The sequence below is a fragment of the Rattus norvegicus genome, chromosome 2 (genome assembly GCF_021556685.1).
Source record: "Rattus norvegicus strain SHRSP/BbbUtx chromosome 2, alternate assembly SHRSP_T2T, whole genome shotgun sequence".
NCBI classification, from domain to species: Eukaryota; Metazoa; Chordata; class Mammalia; order Rodentia; family Muridae; genus Rattus; species Rattus norvegicus.
In genome coordinates, this window is record NC_141535.1 from 31,172,808 (window position 1) to 31,193,509 (window position 20,702).

At 45.1% G+C, this 20,702-nt stretch overlaps 1 protein-coding gene and 1 long non-coding RNA gene across 7 annotated transcripts in view; both read right to left on the bottom strand.

Annotated features, from left to right (window-relative positions):
• Window positions 1-20,702, bottom strand: part of Arhgef28 (Rho guanine nucleotide exchange factor 28) — a 297,367-nt gene that overhangs the window by 211,191 nt on the left and 65,474 nt on the right.
• LOC147996015 (uncharacterized) lies at window positions 14,832-20,450 on the bottom strand. Of its 2 annotated transcripts, XR_015673796.1 has the most exons (4): window positions 20,227-20,450; window positions 19,479-19,600; window positions 18,868-19,027; window positions 14,832-15,037 (listed from the first exon to the last, which is right to left on the bottom strand). It is a non-coding gene; the product is annotated as an uncharacterized LOC147996015 (long non-coding RNA). The 2 variants fall into 2 exon arrangements; XR_015673797.1 differs by lacking the exon at window positions 19,479-19,600 and having other exon boundaries at window positions 20,227-20,353.

The following is a 20,702-nucleotide window of genomic DNA, read 5'->3' on the forward strand; positions in this document are numbered from 1 at the left end:
ACTATTTCCGTAGCATTTACATTAGGGATTGCGCGTAGATGATTTAAAGCATGTGGTGGGTGCTGGGCGTGTGATGCATTTTACATCACATCAGGAAGGCAGAAGCCGTACATAGGATCTCGAGTTTCAGATCAGCCTAATTTACAGTAAGTCCAAGACAGCCCGGGATACAAAGCAAGACTCTTGTCTCCAAAAGAACAGAGGGATAAGGTAGAGTGTTTGCCTACCATGCACAAGGCCATGGGCTCATGGCCCAGCATGAGAGCGTAAAGATAGATGGATGGATGGATAGGTAGGTAGGCAGATGGACGGACGGATGACAGATGGACAGACGGACAGATTGATTGTATCTCTGCAGATACCACACACTGCTATGTAACATGACTAGAACACTTACAGATTTTGGTAGCTGAGGGGGTCTCTGGACCAATCTTTTCAATTAACGAGGGAGAAATTGTCATAAGCAGTAATTCTCAGGTAATGCATTATTACTTTAGGAAACAAATTAACGGTTAGGATTAATTTAGGAAATAATGATATTTGGTGGATGGTAGCTTGTTAGTTAAAGAGGAAAAAAAAATTACTCCCCGAGAAGGTTTTACCTTCTGTGGTAGTTTGCATGAGAACAGCCCTCATAGACTCATGTTTGACTCCTTGGTGCTCGGTGGGTGGAACGGTTTGGGAAGGATTAAGAGGTGTGGCCTTGTTAGAAGAGGTGTATCATTGAAGTGGGCTTTGTGGTTTCAAGACACATTTCTTGAATTAGTTTTTTTTCTGCCTCTTACTTGCAGATCAAGATATAATCTCTTAGATATTTATGCCACCATGTCTTGTCCCTGCTAATCATGGACTCTAATCCTCTGAAACACTAAGACCAATTAAATACTTTCTCTTATAAGTTGTCTCCTTGGTCCTGGTGTCCTACCACAGCAATAAAAAAGTAACTAAGACAACTTCTTAAGGACAAGTGAATCAAATTCAGGTTGGTCTTTATTCCAAAAGATCATGCAGTTTAGAGGAGACAAGATCCTCCTCTTAAGACAAAACTGAAAGCAACCCCCATTGTAGGGCACTTACTGTGCTACAGGAGGGGACATCCCTCAAGTACAAGATGAAGAACTCTTATGGGAACATACCACCTCTCCATCACACAAAAAGTAAAATTTCTTTACAATGTTAGCATAATTTTTTTTCCGGATCCAAAAACACCAGAACAACTTTCTTTGAAAATCCGAAGCCCTGTATCTAAGGGTTAATTATTAGAGGCTCCAAGGATGGCCTGATAATCCAAATATCAGCTTATTGTGACCTGCTGCCCTTGGGACCTGCTGTTTAATGTGCTGGGTATCCGAATGTATAAGAATGTGCTGCGGTCTTCAGTCGAAATCCACCTTTACAGTAAGGATTCGTCTAAACATCACTGAACCAGTGATAAATTAACAGTAAGAGAAACCTGATGGCGTTGTGAACCTTTGCCTTGGGGAGTTTTTGTTTCGTTTCTCTTTTGTCTGAAAGGCATCCAAACTGCCTTCCTATCTGAGGGACTCACCCATTGTGAGTAAGTGAGTCCTGGTGGCAAGAGAGACCCTACCTCACAATGGACGTTTCCTCCCTCGCTCCCTGGAAGTCATGTGACCGAGGCTCAGCTGTCCCTTCCCAGGCTGTGATCGAATAGAATGATACAAAGACGGAATCCTTAGAGACCATTCACAGGAGTTGCAGGAAGCCATGGGAGGGAGTCAGCCAAGCACCTCAGCCACTGGGCCAGCTCTGGGGCAACTCTGGCCGGTGCAGACTCCAAACTACGGTTCCTACGGCAGGACCTTGGAATGTTCCTGCCTCTGTTCTCGGCCAGGGCTTCCCAGCCCTCTTCCATCTACACTATGTTCTGCCTTAACAGAGTTCTATTATCGCTTACAGTAAGGGGTGTGACTCACCGGAGGGGAGAAGTGTTTTCCATCCGAGCCATAAGGAGTTAATAACTCAGGGAGTAGCCAGTTAGTATAAAGGTCAGTAATAAAGTTCTCCACGCAAACACCGCATGGTCTGAGAAGTTTTACTTTCTTTTAACACTAGCTTGTGATGAGGAAGAGCATGCAGTTCAAATATTACTCTATGAAATTAATCTCTGACGATGGAAAAAAAATCGAAACAAAGTTTACTTTCGGGGAGTAGGAAGACAAGGAAGGGCAGGGAAAGAGGCTGGGAGTGCTGGAGGAGCTCTGAAGTTTCATCAGGACCAAGGTGGCCTGCAAGTACCCATTTGCAAAGATATAAGGCGGGGATCCACGTACATCTAATAATCGAATGCATATAATTTATCTAATCAAAACACACACACACACACACACACACACGTGTGGAAACATAAACAAACCAACGTAAAGGAGTAAAGTCAGATGTTGATGTCTACATGACGGCGTGGGACATCACGCACAGGGCAGTCATGGTTGGCACTGTCGTCCCCTTTGAGCTTGGACTTTCCCAGACATTCTAGCCCGAGGCCAGATAGTTCCAGCGGACACATGTCAGCGCACGGCACTCTTCGGGGATGGGTATAAGATCGATTTTGGTTCCACAGCCATTTTTCACACCTTCGGCTTCTTCATCCACCTTGGTGGTCCCAACACGGCTGCTGGAGCTCCGCCATCTCCAAGTCACCATCTCCCAACATGCAAGCTTGGCAACTGAATCCTCTGCCATGCAAATCCTCTTGTTTCCTTTCTTTGCAAACGGCCTCAATCATCTGTCTCCCTAGTTGATCTTAGAGATAATGATAATGGCACTGTGTGCCCTCTGCTGACCCAAGCCCTGACATGACCAACTACTAACCTTTACCCTCCTTATCCCTGGGAGGAAACTGAGGACCCAAACAGACCCTTCGATGCTGGAAGACAGCTTGACCCAGGTCTCCCAAGTCAACCGTCCTATTTACAGCTATCCAAGGCTGGGACGCCCTCTCCTCTTCCTTCATTTTCCCTGACGATGGGCCAATGAACTAATAATTTCTGTTTAAAGGCATCCATTACCTTTTATATTGTCTCCCCCTCTCCCACTCCCTTCCTCTTCTTCTTACAGCCAAACATGACTCATGACAAGTAACAGAACAAGGCTTCTTCCTTCCCCAAGAGCTCTTCATTAATCTCTATTCCCTCCTTCCAGACAAGAGCAGAAAATATTTAGCTCACCGTGAAAAGTCCATGGTGACTTTATACAAAATACACACTCAGGACAGGCAATCCTGGCTGACGCCCAAAATGAAATGTTTCCAGTTTTCAGCCTTCTGAGCGGTAAAGCTTCCCACATGCCTTATGACCTCATCTTGGATAGCTCCATTAGAAACTTCTACCTGTTCAGACCTGCAGCCAACAGACTGGAAAGATCCTGGTAACCCATTTCCTCTCCTTGTGCTGTCTACCACAATCTGTCCCTGCAGAGTCCACCATTCAAAACTCCCAAGAGGCAAAGTTAAGTTGTGTCAGTAAGAAAACCATCTCTATTCGGATCTAACACTTTGTCCTGGACCCTCAATACCAAGCCACAGTCAGAAAACAAGAGGAAAGAAGTGAAGTTGGAGGTGAGAGGGGAGGTGGATATAAGGAAAACAAAAATTGCTTTAAAATGTTGATGCAAAAACAAGCCAGAGATGCCAATAGTCCCAGGCCCTGATACAATTTTGATAGGAAGGTTTTCTTTTTCACAATTAGAATAATGGCAATATTATCAAATGCAATCATAAACATACACTCTCTACCCTAGAAATTAATTGATTCCTTTAGGGTTATTACATTTCCTCCATCCACAAATGAACGAGAAAGGGGATATAATTATATGTGGGGATACTACAAGAAATGGTAAATAAAGAAATGCCTCTTTTACCAATGATCATTGTGTTTATATTTCGATAATTATTTTCAACTGAGCAATACACAAAATAATGGTATCCATGCTCAGAACAGAGTTATAGTGTTGTACAACCCACTGACTGCCGTCTGAGTGGCTGGAACTGATCTTTGGTTGGCTTGGGCAATGAGTTGGGCCTCCTGAGAGAGAGAAGGGGAAAGAAAGCCACCCATGCACTAGGTTATGAGCCTGGAATGTAAGCAGGGGAAGCATGCCTCTGCCCGGGTAGCTGCTGTGTGTGGACTCTTCTGTCCTGTGTACACAGCATGCTGAGAGCACAGGGGGAAACCCAATGAAATCTTTGCCCTTTCCAGATGTTTATCTTTGACTTTTTCTCACTGGCTAACAATGAAGAGCTCTACCAAACTGGGCCAAGTTTGCAGGAAACCTCAGACCCTGCCCATTGCAGAAATCAGGCAAGCTTTAGCAGGATCTACCCTGGTCCTGGTCCTGTAGATACCACACGGTTCATAGAGAAGAAAAAAACATCCATTGTACCGAGAAGTTAAAAAAAAGTGAATAGATATAAAGAGATCCTCATTTGGCACCTCACCTCAGGACAAAACAAAACAAAACAAAAAACACCTGTGTCCAACAGGACTACTTATCACTCTTCTTCCTTAGCATCCCACAAGCACAATGTGTTCAGGGTACTATGGAGACACCATTTCTGTTCAAATAAAAGTGGAATGAGGCCCAAGGCAAGTAAGATTAGTTGTTAACATTGTCCTCTTTTTTAAAAAAAAGTGTTAAACAAACAGTCTGAACCCATAGTAGGATGGCAGTCTTAAGTCTTAAATGACCTCCTGGTCTATTGTTTACTCTGGCTGTGGGGACCAGCAAATTCTAGTCTCTTAGAATGTAGGAGACATTTTTATAGTAATACATTACAACAGTCTAATACAGGGGGAAAAATGATCTTCTCAACAAACGGTGCTGAGTAATAGATACATTGTTTCAAGGAAACAATTGTACTGTAACAATTCATTGTAACAGTTGAAACAAGCATTCAAAAGATAGTTAGCACTACTCAGTGGTAAACAAAATTTAACTCCACAGCATGGTGGATTTCAATGTAAATGCAAAACTGAAAATTTTTAGAAGAAAATGAGAAAATCAGCAGGATCCCATGTTTTACAAAGAGTATTAACATATGACACACAAAAGGAAACATTCAGAGTCAGCCAGATGGCTCAGTCAGTAATGGTGCCTAATGCTAAGCCCAACGACATGAGTTCAAACCCAGTACCCAAGTGGTGATGAGGAAAACAGAATCCTCTGACTGCAACTCACTCACCCTAGCATATGTATTGTCAGTTACAAACACTCAAAGTACATGTAATAATTCTAAAACACAAAATAAGGTCAGTTAAACTAGACTCACTTAAAAACAAAATCAAGAACCACCTCGAATGTCGTGAAGACAATTAGCCACAGACCAAGAAAAAAAATACTTGTAAATTACACAACTAAGGAAATGCATAATAGTTAAGAACTTTCACAAATGGACAGGAAAACAAGAGAGGCAATATGAAATGTGGGAAGGGAAATACACAGCTGTAGGCGCCTAATCAAAGCAAAGACACTGGTGTCAGATATGCACAACAGCGTTTGGCACCACGGAGAAGCTGGGTCACAGGGAGCTGCAGTCCCAGCAGCCAAGAGGCTAGTAAAAAGGCCTCTTGAGCAAAGGAGTTGGACAAAGCCAGTCCCCATTTCAAAAAGAAAATAAACTCATATGAGAAAAATTACTGCATACCCATAGTTTAGGTAAAATAAAGCCAATTGTTACCACAGTTTAAACATACAAGGGGATGCTTCTGTACAAAGACATAAAGAAATAGCACCCTGTCTCTCTGTCTCTGTCCCTCTCTGACTCTCTTTGTCTATGTCTATGTCTCTGTTTCTCTCTCTCTCTCTCTCTCTCTCTCTCTCTCTCTCTCTCTCATACACACACACACACACACACACACACATACATGAATCTCACATGCATTTTGACAAGTGCAAGAAGACATATTCCTAAAGTTTACATTTTATATGACTTGGAATATAATACAGTCTTTGAAAAGGAAGACTATAGAAAGAAAGCCAGTCAGGCACTAGTGGCGAGTACCTTTAATCTCAGCACTTGGGAATAGAGGGCAGGTGGATCTCTAAGTTCAAGACCAGCCTCATCTACAGAGTTTCAGAGCAGCCAGGGCTACATAGAAAAATTCTGCCTTGAAAACAGGCCAGGAGGGTGGAGGGAAGGATAGAAAAAATAGCACTTGACAGGCATTGGAAACAGGGCTGGTACAAGAAACAAGGGAGCCGATGGAACTGCTTGGTGGAAAACTGTTTTTGACAAACTTACAGAACTCTACAATACGGAAACCTTATGTTGTTATTATATAATTAAAATAAAACCATCCAGGACTCTGGGAGATCTGGGGATGGACTACAGCCAGAAGAAATGAGCTAACTGTACTTCAGATGTAGGACATGACCACTTGGAAAGAGGCATGGAGGAAGGCAGCAGACCTCAGACACTGTGCTCTCTCTGACTGCAAGGCAGAGAAGAGCAGAATGGAGATTGTGTTCCAATGGGCAAATCTACAGACTCACCGGGTTCCAGGTCAGCAATACTCCAAAACTACATAACAAGTAAGCTGGTGGGAAAATAAATAAATACACGGTAGATAATGATAGCCAAGATTTTCACTGTCGGAGAAAATAATTCGAACAAAGAGTAAATACTAGAATGGACCAGAGTCAGAAGAACATTCCCGGGGCTGGGGACTTAGCTCAGTGGTAGAGCGCTTGCCTAGGAAGCGCAAGGCCCTGGGTTCGGTCCCCAGCTCCGAAAAAAAGAACCAAAAAAAAAAAAAAGAAGAAGAAGAAGAACATTCCCATCTGTGTGGCTAGAGGAAGCATCAATAACTGCTATTTCCCAGAGATGTAAGGGCTGCTCCTCATTACAAAAAGAGAAAAGAAACCTCTTTGCTTTTACTTGTTTTGTTATTCAATTAGAGTGGTGCTAATGAAAAAAAAATTTTTTTTTTTGGTTTTGAGAATCAAATACAATCCACATTAAAACCAACTTTATAAGGCCAGACATGGGACAAATAGATACCTGAAGTACCAGCCACTAGGGAGACTGAGGCAGGAGTCTGGCTTGAACTGCCAGGGTTCTAGTACAACTTGGCCAAGACCCCAAAACCTCGTCTCAAAAATAAAAACAAATCACCACTTTTCAAATTAAAAAAAAATCATAAAATCTGAGAGTTTGCCTCTGTATTCTAGTCAGGGATGGTTAAACTGAACTGAACAAATGACTCCATTCAGCAGTACGTATGACAAAGTTTACATCTGCACATGGGAATCCCCCAATATCTGCGCAGATTCAGTCCCAAGGGCTCTCTCTGAGGTCTTATCAGCTAGAACTCCCCAGTCATCTCACGGTCCGGCCTTCTCCTAGTTCACACTGATTAGGATTGCCACTTCCTGAACAGAGGCAAAACTATCTTCACCAGACTCTTGAGCGGCCAAACCACAGCCACCCGCTTATCTCCCGCTGCCAGTTCTGTACGCCGCTGACAAGCATACAGCGGCACTATAACCACAGAGCCAAAGCACCATCTCTCAGACTTCTCCATCTGCCTCTCCGCTCTGGTCTGCTCACAGGCAGCTATAATCTAAGATAAGATCAACTAGGACCGGCAAAACCCCAGAGGAATACGGTCTGCAAAGTTCAGCTCTAGCCGGGCGCTCATGCAGATGCAGCATGGGTGATCTCCCTTGAGGGGCAACAGGGAAACCCCAGGTTAGCAGCGAGTGCCAGATCTCATGAAACAGATGTGATCCTAACTCGGGCACCAGTTTGCCTAGAGAAGGCAGCGCTGGACCCCAGGACTTTACCTTTAAAGTCCTCACAGGGTACATACCCCTATTCACTCAAGTCAAGGGTCGAGACCACACATCACACATCACTTGTGAGCATGTTCAGAAAATCGTATTCGCTGCCAGCAGGCAGGAACAGCACGAAACAGAGTGGGTGAAAGTGGAGCCTACAGGGAAGCTGTGTGTCCCACCGCATCTTTTTTTTTTTTTTTTTTTTGGTTCTTTTTTTTTTCGGAGCTGGGGACCGAACCCAGGGCCTTGCGCTTCCTAGGTAAGCGCTCTACCACTGAGCTAAATCCCCAGCCCCCACCGCATCTTGATGCCCTCTCCATCCCCACTTCTGCTCTCCCCAGGGCACACATCCAGGCAGGATACTCCCCAGAGTTCTTGGTGGGCCTAGACCTTCTGTGAAAACTATAAACCTAAGACTAAATGTTATCTTTCCATATGCAATCATCATCCATGGCCTACGTTAGTGGCGCTGAGCTCCTCCCTGCCAGGACCAGGACCAACAAGCAAACTCAAAGCCAGGACCAGGATCAGGCAGTAAGCTCAGGGCAGGAGGCTCTCCAACCCTTCCCGTGAAAAATCAAATGAAGCACAGTGGATGACTTTGAATGGAAACTTCATATATCGCTGTTTCCCTACAGAATGCTTAATCTCAATGCAGCGAAATCAAAATCATTGTCCAGGCTATTCTGCATTGCAGCCTGCTTATTGTGAGTGACCTTCCTCTGCACAGCTTACCCCAGAGGCTAAGGACAATAACCTTGATTTCATCTGCTTCCTCTCAGGGGCTATTCCTGTTCCTCTAGCCAAGGAGATTTTCTGAACAAATGCAGAGCCGGGCGGTGGAAGTGCAGAAACTCTGTCCTGCCTTGAAGAACTGTGATGACCAGTGGACCTTCTGCTGAGTCTCCACTCCCCTGAGTTAAGCTAAGCTGCCCTCCTCACAGTGAAGCAGCGGTCTGAGCAATGGCATATGCTCGGTCTGAAACTGCAAGGTGGTGGTGACACTACAGGCAGCCCCTGGTTTGTACTCAGTTTTCTAAGAATCACTAAGAATCAGTCTCCTGTAGTAGTCAGTCTGTAGAGATGACATGTGTACACACATGACGTACGAGGGGGCAGGGACTCACACTCCGTAAAAAACAGCCAGAAACAGGAGCTCCCCTGACCCTGTCTCCTTAGGGATTGTCCTGCTCTCCCTCCTTTAAAATCCACACTCAAGATTTAGAATGAAGGGTAAGCCTAATTGGAGGGGAGCCAAGGGGAGGTTTTAACTGATGGGAATCTGGGGGCATAGAGGAATGGGAAACAGCTCACTGGGCACAGTGTGTACCAATGAACAGGATTAAGCGGGTTCTACCGTCCAGGACCCAGTGTGATGGTTATGCATGTAAGTGCTCACATAGAGGTAGAAACAGCAGGAGCCTGGAGCTCAGTGGCTGGCCAGGCAGGCCAGCTTTGTCGGTGAGCCCCTGGTCTCAAAACTAAGGTGAATGATCCCTAAGAAGTAATACTCAAGGTTAACCTTGAGCTTCCACACCTGTACATACAAGACATACTTACACACACACACACACACACCACACCACACACACACCACACACCACACATACCACACCACACACACACCACACACCACACATACCACACACACACCACACACACCACACACACCACACACATACCACACACACACACACACACACACACCACATACACCACACCACACTCACACACACACACATACCACACACACACACACACACACACCACACCACACACCACACACCACACACACACCACACACTCAAGGCAGATTCTAATTGCAATACTTATAACCAATGGAGTTGACAGCATTTGCTGACAGCTCAATGTGAACCATGACCTGCTTAATACTCCCATCAAATGTCACATTTAAAAAACAAAACAGAAAGAAAGAAAAAGAGAAAGAGCAGAGCATGAGGGAAACAAGAGCAGTGCTTGGTTAAGGGGAGATGCCTGGGTCATGGCAAAGGGAGGAGAGACTAACTCAGTGGACGGGGCTCTTCAGGCAGTTTTTTAAAGTCTGAGTCAGTAACCGAGGGTGGCTCCTGCCCGTCAGCGTATCCTCCACCTGCTTTTCCATTTTTTCTGTTTTTTCAGTATTTTATTGCATGCTAAGGAATTGAGCTGCATGTGTTGCACGGCGCATGTGTCAAGCTGACACTTCTCAACTTTATAAAATGATTAGCTCAGGCTATGTATCATAGCCTTCTCCTCAAGCCCGTATCATTTCTGTGTGGTTGAGAGCAATTGGGCTCCTCTCGAAGCAATTCTGAAATATACACTCTATGTTACCAGGAGCCATTCCTGCTGCCTAACTGAGACTGGTCACTAATCAAGCTCCCCTCTTTCCTGCCCACTCACTCCTTAGCCTCTAGTAACAAACTTCTGACTTTCTAGCTCTGCTAGTCTGACCTTGAGATATCACCTGGCAGTGAAGCCCTATAACATTTGTCTCTGACTGGCTCATGTCACTAAGCACAGTGACCTCTGGGTTCAAATGTTGCAAATGACACACGCCCAGGGTTTTTCTCTGGGTTGCTTGGTTGTTGGTTGATTTTAAGGCAGAACAGTTTTCTATTCAACATTTTTAAAATCCAGTTATCTGTTGATGGACACTTGGCAGTTTTTTGTATCTTGTTGTTATAAAGTGTGCCCTGGGAGCTGGCATCCCGTCCCTTCAACATACTGATTTTCATCCTGTAATCAGTGGGAGTCTGGCTCCCATTGCTTACAAAGCAATTTACAAAGTAATCCGTGGGACTGAGAGCTTTTGGAAAGAGATCTCGGACCACAAACACCCTAGTGCTAAAATGCCTAAAGTACTTCAGATCCTTGCATTTTAAATCCTCCAGCTCATCCATAAAAATGTCCTGCAGACCCTCCTCAAATTGTGCATGAACCACTTCCTGTCTCCTCTTGCCTCCATGAAATACTAACAAGCAAGAGTGCAGACACCTTCCTGGAGAGTAGGCTACAGCCGAAGTTCACACTAGATGGCTCTGCGCTGCTCCCGGAAGCGCTGGCTAATCACAAACTCCCAACCAAAGAGATTAATAGACGGATGGGAGGTGGAACATGGACCTTTAGGGACCCCAAGGACAGTTCCCCTAGCCCCATATTTCACTAGCTGGGGTTATATCTATGAGCCACCACACACAGATGTCAGAAATTCTTCAAGGTGCTGTTCTCCTTAGTAAGCCTGCGTGGTGGCCGGCTGGCTCTCCAGATTTGAAATTTGCTACCACACTATGACATGCTTTGACCTTGTCAGAGTTGCCGTGCTCTGTTCACAGCCAGTGTTTTATTCATTTTTAAAGGCCCTTCATGGGCTGGATAGGTGGCTCAGTGGTTAAGAGCTCCGACTGCTCTTCCAGAGGTCCTGAGTTCAAATCCCAGCAACCACATGGTGGCTCACAACCATCTGTAATGAGATCTGGTACCCTCTTCTGGTGTGTCTGAAGACAGCTACAGTGTACTTATAGATAATAAATAAATAAATCTTTAAGTTTTCTAAAAAAAAAAAAAGCCCTTCATTTGGGAATCAGAGAAAGAACTGGAAGAGCTTGAAGGGGCTCGAGACCCCATATGAACAACAATGCCAACCAACCAGAGCTTCCAGGGACTAAGTCACTACCCAAAGACTATACATGGACTGGCCCTGGGCTCTGACCTCATAGGTAGCATTGAATATCCTAGTAAGAGCACCAGTGGAAGGGGAAGCCCTTGGTCCTGCTAAGACTGAACCCCCAGTGAACTAGACTGTTGGGGGGAGGGCAGCAATGGGGGGAGGGTGGGGAGGGGAACACCCATAAAGAAAGGGAGGGGGAGGGGTTGGGGGATGTTGGCCCGGAAACTGGGCAAGGGAATAACACTCGAAATGTAAATAAGAAATACTCAAGTTAATAAAAAAAAATTTTTTTTAAAAAAGCCCTTCATTTGGGCCATCAAAATAGCTCAGCAGGTAAAGGAGCTTGTTGCCAAGCCTGACAACCTGGGTTCAATCCCTGGGACCCACATGGTAGAAGCAGAGATTTAACTCCTACAAGTTGTTATCTGGCCTCCAATGCACCATGGCACATACATGAAAGCACAAACATGCATGCACGCACGCACATGCACACACGCGCACATACACACACACACACAAAATATATGTATGTATGTATATATATAATGTATATTTTATAATATACACCTGTATATAATATAGGTGTTTAATTTTAGCCATCCTTTAGGTAGTTCCAGAAGATCCACAGGTCAATGAGAGGTTCCTCCAAGCCTTTACCACCATAAGAACAGCATAGGGACATTCTAGTAGTAGCACAGACTTCCTCAATCAAGGAGCCTCACCAAAACTGTCCTTCTTGAGTGGCGTTCTCCACACACTCACATCATAGCATGGTTTTGTTTCTTGTAGAAAGTAAGCTAATGGGAATTGAAGAGAGTGAGAGTGTAATATACTCTATCTAGAAGCGGTCAGTAATCATCTCACAGAAAGAGGGGGAGAGAGGGAGAGAGACTGGCCAGCTGATTTCTGGTAAAGGATAAAATACTAAAGACTTTGGAATTCCTGAACTAAATATCATTAAGAAAAGAAGCTGTGTACATAACCTTCCCTCTCTGGTGACTTGAAGGTGGCCGATGACCAGTATCCCTTCTTGTAACCTTCCCTCACCTCCCCTTCGTGCTGGGACTCCTAGGGCTGGAGGCTCCAGGGCTTGGGAGCTGTGTCTGCTTCCCACAGAAGACTAACACATAGTCTTCTGTCACTCCAACCTTTAAGGACTCCAGGGTTTTTCTCCTAAGCCTCCCATTCGTTGACACAGGATGGCATGTAATCCAGTGACTTCCCATTCATTAACACAGGACTGCATGTAATCCAATGGCTTCCCATTCATTGACACAGGACTGCATGTTATCCAGTGGCCTCTCATTCATTAACACAGAACCGCATGTAACCCAGTGGCCTCCCATTAACACGGGACTACGTGTAATTCAGTGGCTATTTCCCAGTTCCTCTCACTTCAACCTCCACTGGAAACATGGAGCCTCACTGACCACCTGCCAGCTCACTCTTACCCATGAGTACTAGTTTTATCTGCCACCCCAAGGTTTCCCCTCCTCTCTAGGGAGGGGTTTTTGATACCATATCTTCTACAATAGAGTGTGTTTAACTATTTTCCATCTATGTTCAAACAGCTTTAACAATTCGATATAAAGACATAGGGTGCTCTGGGTAGAAATCAACCTGCCTACAAGCCTGAAGTCAAGCACACAGCTTTGTATATTATCACACCTGTTCACTACTGGGTTCTATCCCACAATGCTTTCCTGATACACAGTGATCCTAAGCATAAGTCGCTCCTCTCAGACACTTTGATTATCTTATGAAGATTTCGTACAAGGAGGCCAAGAGCCATGAAGTCACAAGTCAAGGTAGAAAGAGACTACTTCTCGACATCAAACAAGGTTTTAAACTTCCCACCAAAAGGTCACCCAACTGGCATTAATCTTACCCATCCTTGGGTGAGTTTACTCCAATTTATGCAAAACATTTTCCGTCACTTACCAAAGCATGTATCATCCTTTCCACACACTATCTTATAGTGAGTAGAAGTGATAAAAGTTAATGGATTCTCCTTGATACACATTCCCTTAACTAACCTATGAATATTCAAGTATATTTAAAATCTATATAAGCTTTATTATATCATCTCTTCAAAATCTCTGCTGAATATGAATTCTTCAGTAATACCTCAGTCTATCCCCTGCGGCCTTTCTGTATTTGTTCTCAGGAGAATACAAGAAGTCGTGCTTCCCAATCCTAGAAATTTGTTTTCAGTAAGAGCAGATGGATCCTAAATGATAAGTGACTGTGTTGGACACTCCGATGGACTCTGTTTCAAAGCCCCTGCCATCACCTCACCCTCGGCTCTGCATTTTCCACACCCAGGTCACCCACAGAGACTGGGTCCTCCATGGGCTGCTCCCACAATCCTATCCCTTCCGATCCCACACTGACATGGGAGTCTTTGGTGTCTTGGAGGAGAAAACTTCAATCTTTGACTGGTTTCTACATGCAGCTGGTCCTGAATCCCTCTCCCTCCCTGACTCCCACCCTGCCCCAAAAATGTCATTCTTAAATGCCCTCCGACTCCTCCTATTCCCTCTCTCCCATTCCTTTTCCTTCTTCTCCCTGTCCCTCTTCCCTCCCTCTCCTGTTCTCTCTCTTTCCTTCTCCCTCTCCCTCCACCCCTACCCTTACCTCTGGAAAAGAAACTGTGGCTGCCAATTCTGCACACACACACACACACACACACACACACACACACACACACCCATATCTCCACCAGCTACTGTCCTTATCCTCTACACTTAAAAAAGAATAAAGTTTGCAAAATTAAGTCAAGAATTTGAAGAATCCATGGAACATCACAGAATGTGGTATGGGAGGTATCATTTGCAGTGGTAGACAACCTGCTCCAAGGTCACTTCACCCTGTGACACCCAAAGGTGCAATAGCTTGTTTCAGCCTTTGATCCTTGCTCCCCTCCAGCCCTCTGGCGCAGTTAACACATGCTCCATCCCTTGGCCTCATCATCTCTTTGGAAACTTTTCCTAATGTTCACTGGTTAACTGCACTCATAGCGCTAAAGCCAGCCCTATACAAGCTCTCCTGAGAAGCACTGCCTGAAGAAAGGTTGGTGTGAACTGCCCAGCCCTGAGTCACAGGATCATGACTAACACTCTCAGTAATGGATTCCCTGATTGTGAAGTCTCAAGGGCAAGGCATCCCATCTTCCCTTTGTCTGTAAAGCTAGAGTCCCCAAGAGGCAGACACCAACCACAAGAATGAAACCTTGGGGCTCTGGTTCATAAGGTATCCTCTATACCCTGGAAGGAACCCTGAGCAATATATCTATAACTAGAAACAACTTCAATCAAGATTGACCTGCACAAGGCTGAAGTAGTCACAGAATGCCAGCCGAAGACAACATGTTCAGAGTGTTTAATGTGAATTACATTGCAGAGAAAAATAAATAAAAATTACTCTCTGAGATAGTAAGGGTGGCGGGGACAGAGTGGGAGTCGACATTTCAACTGCAATTAGCAGTGTTTGCTTTCTCTCCATGCGCTTCCCCTGAGACACTCCTCTTCCTGCCGAGTGGCCCTGGAATGTCTGAGGGCATGTCAAGACCTAGACAAGAAGCAATTGAATTAGGAATTTTTAACCTATGGAATTTACCAGCTTTTATAATTTCTAAGTTCTCATTATAAACGCTCATTTTTTTAATCTAGTTTTGTATTTATAAGTTTGTTCTCCTTTTCTAAAAGGCAGCCCTTCAAGAAACACAAACTTGGGCCTCATCATCTTTCCCCACCTGTAATTCACTATCCAGCACATAAGTCTATGCAGCCAATTAACGGAAGCACCAATGTCATGACTAGACACCCAGCATCTCTGACAACTATCAGTTATGTGAGGTTCTAGGGAACCAGCTAATGAGAAGACATTGTGAGACACCATGCAATGCCCTAAACTGGCAAGATAGTGGCTCAAGTGTTTGCAGAGTTGTAGATCAAAATAGCCATGAATATTGGGAAACATCACTGAAGAATGCTAAGAGCTGCCTTTGTGTAAAGTGTTCATGTGGGCTAGAGGAAGGTTAATGCCTCTGCTCTTCCAGAAGATCTGTCTGAAACTCCAGCCCCAGGGGATCTGACACCCTCTTCTGAACTCTGCAGGTACCCACATACATGTCATACACACACACACACACACACACACACACACACACACACACATACACACACACACGTGCATGCACAGGCACACACATGCACACACACACACATTTTGAAAAACCTTTTCTTCAAGTGCACATGACGTGGCTCATGAGGACTGCTCCTTGAGTCTGAGGATTCTGTAAGAATCTGTTGGAGAAGGGGAGTTCCTCAAGAGCTGCCACTTAACGGACATCCTCTCCTTTGAATTCTAGCCCCCAACAAGGTTCTGTCTACACCACAAAATTTATACACACACAGTGCCCAGAAATTGAGTAATATCTCAAAACTCTGGGACATGTTTCTCCCAAGATGATTCAGGCCCCTCTTGACTGACTCTCCCAAGTCTCGCTGTGTACCTAGAACACAAAAGTAAATAAATCAACACAATGACTGTCTGTTGTCCCAAGCAGTGGCGGTCACATACCTACTGGGGAAACCCAAGGAGAGAATGACAAAGCAGCACAATAAAGGAGTGCCCTAGAGCCAACACAATGGATGAGGATGTTATCGAAAGGTGAACTCAATTCCCAGAATCCACATAGAACTGAGAGGAAGAGACTCCAGCAAGATTTCCTCTGATCTCTACTCATATGCTGTGGCACAAGCACACACAAATAATATTAATTAATTATTATTGAAAAATGTAAAGTGTACTCCGCCCCCAGGATGATCTTCAGTCACTACACGTGGGATGGGTTTAAATTGGAACCATGTGTTACTTAAGTGCTGAGCAATGACCCCGTAGTGGGAAATCTGTGTACAAAATCATTTTAACTTCTGATGTTCTGGATGCTTTTACATTCAATGAGTGAGAAATTAAATGAACTGATTGATAGCAAGGGTAAACTCCTTCGAAATGTAAAGCCTAAAGTATGTGTACGGGACTTCACTGAAGGTATGGCCCTTTAGCTGAAGCCTGCATGGGATAAACTTAAGTTACACAAAAGCAGAGAGAGGAAGCAGGAGCCCAGAAAGGAAGCAGCCGCGCCAAGGTCCAGGGATAGAATGAAACCTGGCATTTGAGAGAAAGAGAAAACAGAGTATGGCTAGGACTTCTAGTGTGTGGGCTTTCTGCCGTCCCAACTGGATGATCAAGAGCCACCTCGAATTATCCGCAGCTGCTGTGCCAACTGGACCCTCCCAGCAAGAGACACAGCCATCCCTCAAATGGCCTCCTAGAAAGTCAGAGGGCAGTTTGCTTCCCTTCCATCAACAATCCACAGTGCACGGAATACCGTAGGAAATGGTGAAGTGGAACGGAGGGGGTTGGGTAAAGCCGAAGAAATAAGAGAATGGAGGCTGAGTGAAGACAGCCTCCTGTAGGCAGGGAGGGGGCGTGTCTAATCAGAAGACAGCCTCCTGTAGGCATGGAGGGGGCGTGTCTAATCAGAAGACAGCCTCCGGTAGGCAGGGAGGGGGCGTGTCTAATCAGAAGACAGCCTCCGGTAGGCAGGGAGGGGGCGTGTCTAATCAGAAGACAGCCTCCGGTAGGCAGGGAGGGGGCGTGTCTAATCAGAAGACAGCCTCCGGTGGGCAGGGAGGGGGCGTGTCTAATCAGAAGACAGCCTCCGGTGGGCAGGGAGGGGGCGTGTCTAATCAGAACAGGAGAGAATGTGGCAGCAACAGGACCCAGGGGAAGAATGGAGGCCTGGTAAAATCAAAGCAAATGGGAAGTCTGCAGGGGCTGAAGCAACAGTCCAAAAGTGGATTACGGTCATTGCTAAGGACAGAAAGGGGCAGCCCCAATACCCGGGAGTGCCATGGCTGTGCCAACTGTGAAGATCTAGGAAGACTCAGAAAAAGATGGTTTTCACGTGACGCTTGGGAGACTGGTGCTTGGCAACAAAATTCCGGAAGCTGGAAAGGGGGCTACTTTACGGAGAAACTTGAAAAAGCAATCACCATCTGTGTTTTAAAGGAAGGCTGGATAGCCGAGGGATAATAGCAAACAGACTCCAGAAAAGAAGAGGCGGCCTGTGCAGAGGGCAGGGCAGGAAGGCCACATGTGGGTGTACTCAAGGAGGAGTCATAATAGAATGTTGAGCTGACTAGAAGGAGGAGAGGGAGGACTCTGGAGAAATCCATGCAGCCAGAGCAGGAAGCATAGCCCGCACACGGCTCTGGGATACTGGCGTAGGAGAAGCAGGAGGTCAGGGACCCCAAATGGAGCACTTTCGTCACAAATCAGATCACACAAACCCTCTGTGGAGCCTGTACCCACGCTTTCTGTATTACCCCATAACTCCAGCTAATCTTGACCTGGCCCCGCCCACCTCAAACCTATCTCCTGCCTTCTCCTTCACGAAGCACTGCCCACACTAATCTTTTGCTGCTCCTCTAACACCGGAAGTTCATGACCTCTCCCGGGACCTTTGTCTTCCGGTTCCCCTATAGCGAACCCAGAGGCTCACTCTATCTAGTAACACATGTATGTGCACAGGCACTTACACACACACAGAGACATACACCATTCTCCAGCACAGCACTCACTCTCTGCTGCTTTCATGGGTATCACTAGCTGGGATTCTCACTTTTGTCTCCTGTTCCTAAGCAAACCAGAGGATGGCCAGATCCCGGGCCTCTTTCTTTTCTCGTTCTCTAAAGTACATGGAGCTGAATGAAGACTTAAAGGGGAGGGAGGGGAAATACACCTTAAAGGAGAATAATGTATGACCTTTCTAAGATGGGCTTCAATCAAAACAAAAGGCTCATAGCCAGACTGTACCAAGTTATGAAGAGGAAGATGAGCTAAGACAACTTCTCTACACCATGCTCACCCTGGGGTGGGAGAGAGTAAGCCTTCCAGAAGAACTGGCTTCCCAAAACATCTAAGTGAGACACTTCAGCCAGATCACATCTCGGTTTTTCTACTAAGGTTCTCGCCATTGTGACTTAAACGATCAGGCATGAAATGTCTCCTCAGATGGCAACTTACATTTAAAATTCAAATTGCTACGCCAGGAAGATGGTCCGTCGGGTACCAGCCTGATGGTCTGAGTCCCAACTGGGAAAGCCACATGGTAGGAGGTAGCCGACTCCTGCGAGTTATCCTCTGACTTCCATGTGTACATGTAGCATGTGTCCCCCACCCCATACGTCCATACACAAATGTGCACACATGGAAAAGTGTTTAAATGAAGTAAAAACTGAGTCAATTACTTCAAATTATTTAAAATGCCAAGGTGCACGTCACCCAGAATTGTGAGAGGGTCACCGACATGGAAAAACAAGGTGACGTACACTTGGTACTTAAAGACCTGAAAGCTCACTGAAGTCAGAAACTCCTCTTCAGGCACTGCAGGGATTGGCAAAATGGCTGCTGGCCAGGCAAACTGAAATAGTCACCCATGGTCTCCTTTGCTGTGTGGCTACAATATCATCACTTTGGAACTTGACTCTTCTGAAAGGAAGCAGGTGAAAAGGAAAACAGATTTAAGAAAAAGGAATTTAAAAGCAGCCCGAGAAGAAGGAGTGGGAAAATGTCAATCTAACTCAGCCTTAAGTCAGAGTTCCTTGAAGAAGGCCAACTTGAGCAAGCCCAGCTTAAACACCGGAGCGATGCTCAACTGATAGGAAGACACTCAAACCTGCCCTGTCTAAGTGAGGACACAGACAGTATTCACACATTCGCTGAGAACTTGCACAAAGCAAGGGTGTGGCCCAGAGGTTGACTCCAAGAGGAGCCCCTTCTGGTTCCATTCTCTAAGCCAGAAACAGCCGCACGCATTTGAAAAGACACCATAGGCCCAACACTCTGACACCATGTTCTTCACCCTCAGGTATTCCCCAGAAGCCAGTGAGGACGTAGAGGGGCGCCTAGAAGCGTCACTGTGCTCAGAAGCCGGGCGTACTTTGGAATTTGGGTAGAGATGAAGCTAACGGAGGAGTTCTATTGGGTTTGTAGGTCAAGCCTTTTGCTAGAGTCTGTTGTAGAGCTCCATTAATCTGTCTAGGCAAGAGACACAGCACTATCCTTGAGGACAAAAAGAAGAGAAAAGTGAGACATGTTAAGGACCAGGAAATACCATCACTTTAATACTAGGAAGTTCGAGGAAGACAGCAGGGCAAGAACGGCCCAATCAGTACTCTTGAGTGCCTGAGAAAATGGAGTTCTGGTGACTGAGCAATCACTGGGACAGTCACTGTCATTTGTCATTGACTTAAGGTGGGAAAACCCCAAACTCACTGAATAATCTGCCACTAACTAAGCAAATCTATATTATGGAAAAATACATATACATATATATTTATATATAATATAATACACAATATTATATATTATATGTTATTTATTATAATATGTCTGTATATTATAGATATATTAATATAAATATATTTATATATTATAGAATATTTTATGTTATACATATTTTTTATATAACACGTTCATATAATATTTTATATTTATTAAACTAAATTTAAATTATACATTAAAAGTATTAGTTAGAAATGTCATGTTTATATATTATTTTGTATAGTATATTATACATTATAATATAATTGCATATATATTAGCACAGAGTTTGCAAATGCAGTCACAGTTTCAAGGCAGTAGGGTCGACATGGCGAAGCCAGTCACTCCATGTTGGAGCTTTTAACCTCGTCATCAGCAAACAGAGGATGACTGGTGACCTTTCAAAGATTCCCAGATGATGTGGTCAACAAGGCCAGTCAGGAGTCGGGGGTTATTAAGGGACAGGAGAGGCCAGTCATGGGGGATGCAGAACTACAGACAGAGAAAGGGCAGGCCTCAGGACAGGATTTCCTTCAGCAGGAACCAGGAGTTGGTGGGCCTCTGTGGGAGTCCGGAAGGAGATGTCTGCCTGGTGATGCCAGAACAAAGCCAGCGAGTCACTGACTGACGGCCCCAATAGGAAGCTTCTTTCCAGAGCTAGGAAATGGCCCTGGGACTCACAGCCCAACCATACAGCCTGGGACCTGTCCTCAGACCTCTAACAGAGGGCTAAAGCCTAGAGAGTACACTCAGCCAGAGATCAACGTAAGCTAAAGATCCAGACTGTTGGAAAGATGGACGGAGGAAGATTTAGCTTAGCTACCTCAGGTGTGGATAGGGT